We start from the raw sequence: 2523 nt of genomic DNA on the forward strand, positions 1-2523 counted from the left end.
TCTCTCTAAGGAAGAAGAAGAAACCTACGGTTTCAAGATCACGTATCCAATTCACCATTTTATTGAGGGCTTTTTACATCAAGGTATGATAGTCTTCACCTATGAAGATATTTCCTCCATAGGGTTCCTAAAATCCCCAATTTTGTAAATTAGATTCCCTAATCAAATTAGGATTTTTATTCAATTGTCACGGGTTCCTTTCAATGTTGATCCAATTGATTAATTTATGTCTTTTTTATGCATGAATTGAAATAATTGCATGTTTTTAAGTTAAATCCCCATGAACCCATGCCTAACCCATGTTGTCTAGACTATGATGATAAAATGTGGGTTTTGAACTATGAAAGATGACTTTATGAAGATATGCATGTTTCTTATGAAATTGATGAAAACGAATTAAGGGTTTGAGAGTGAAGTATCAATGTTGTTGTTGTTGTGAAAGGATATTCTCACATAAAGGATTCATCGAGTTGAAAGGTTTTCTCAACTAATCTTTGAATCAAGAACTAGGAGCTATTCTAATAAATTCTAGCTTGGATTGGCCACTTGATGTGCCTTCCATGGATAGTAAGACAAGTTAAGATTTATGACTATTCCGTGAGATTTATGCTTAGCATCGAGTGGATATTGAGATGGAAGATCTCCCGTAGTAGAGGTCAGTTTTCTAGTAGCAATCTCCATATCCCATAACTATGTGTCACCATAGGTTTATCTTAGATAGACATTAGCTAGAAGTTTATGGTTCTTACCTTGGCAAGTAAGGACATCCTTTTTTGGTGTGGGATAGACACTGGATTCCATGTTATAGCTCACATGGTCTATATGTCGGTTAATGTCTACCTCCCACAATAATGAACTAATGTTACTTCTAGAAGTATCTCACATGTGTTTTGAATATGATTTAACTTGCATTGGCCATGATCACGATTTATGTTTTCTAACCCTTTTTATCTTATGGTTTAGCATTGGTCATTGCATGTCATGTAAAGTCCTTGTTAGCATGATTTCATAACGTTTATGCATTGCCATCATACTTGGTACATTCTTTTTATTAACACATTCTCTTGCCAACATTGTTTTTCCCAAATGTATGGTCCAACGCTCCTACCTCCTGTACTCGTGGCTAGTTGGTACTTTGTAGCTATTGAAGATTGGTGAGTCCTCATGTTCCGAGGACCAAACTCTTTATTTCTTTATGTATTCATTCTCAGATGTTTTATGTGATGTATGAGTTACGTTCCAATCACTCTTTGATGTAATTGATGGCTTTGAGACTATGTTAGACTTCCAATACGTTTTTGACAAACTCTTTGATATAAAACTATCTTTTGAACTCTTTAAATTCTATTATCTTGTATGATGTATGCTAAGTGGCTTGTGTAGGTCCTCTCGGGATCCTATACGCCATATTACGTCAAGGGTGTACCTTGGACCGTGATAAGTTCATATAGTATATAGCACAATAACAACACTTTTACGATTACAAGTCGATAACACAAAATACTCAATCTATGAATCACAAGTTTCACAACAACACTCATATGTTTAACGATAGAGGTGATATGCAATGCAATGAAATGTCATGTAAAGTGATGCATGTATGTCCTACGATACACATCGACTGAAATTCAGATCGGAACCCATTGGGACGCACAAGGTCCATGTATCCGCCTGAACCATTTTCCATTGGCTTAATCATCACTCGCCGGAACTATTTTTCATCGACATCGCCAGAAATATTTCCCATCGTCATAATCATCACTCGCCAGATCCATATTCCATTGACATTATCACAATAGATCTCATCACAGTGTTTCAGAACCAATCCAAATAGGCATGTTCACACAATAATGAGAAGATGACAACTTTCGTATCAATTCACAATTCATAACCACTCAATCATAGTATTTCATCAATAACATATCAATATTACCACTCAAATCATTCACAACATCACATATCAAATTACTATCGGGTTACCTTTTTCATTATCCCCTTTTGTTATCATTGAGATCAATTAATGTGAACAATTCAACCCATCACCAGTTTCCGTTACTCCCAATACATAGACAAGGAAATACAAGATTCTACAAGCTTAACAAAGGCCTAGAGGTCCACTTGCCTTAATAAAATCATACAATCACTCCGACACCTGGACTTTTCCCTTCCGAACGATATCCAAATCAATGCAATCTAATCAAATATGTAATCATAATAAAATTTCAAAACTATCAACACCCATATCAAGCATTTTTCAAAATGGGTCCAAATCGACCCAAAAATCTTATCTGAAAATGAAGGTTAAATTTGAAAATTTATACATGAAAGCATTACCCAAAGAATTTAAAAGTCACCGGTGAAACCATTTTGAAAATGAAGTTGAAATCATTCACAAACCCCCATTTCCCCCTAAAACTCAAGTTCTTGAGAAATCCCCCAAGGTTCAAACCCAAACCAATAATTAGGTAGAAAAATCTTTACATAATCAAGGCATAATAAGGGAGGGGGGGGGGGGGGTGAAAT

Source organism: Solanum tuberosum, unplaced genomic scaffold, assembly GCF_000226075.1.
Source record: "Solanum tuberosum cultivar DM 1-3 516 R44 unplaced genomic scaffold, SolTub_3.0 scf00028, whole genome shotgun sequence".
Classification (NCBI taxonomy): Eukaryota; Viridiplantae; Streptophyta; class Magnoliopsida; order Solanales; family Solanaceae; genus Solanum; species Solanum tuberosum.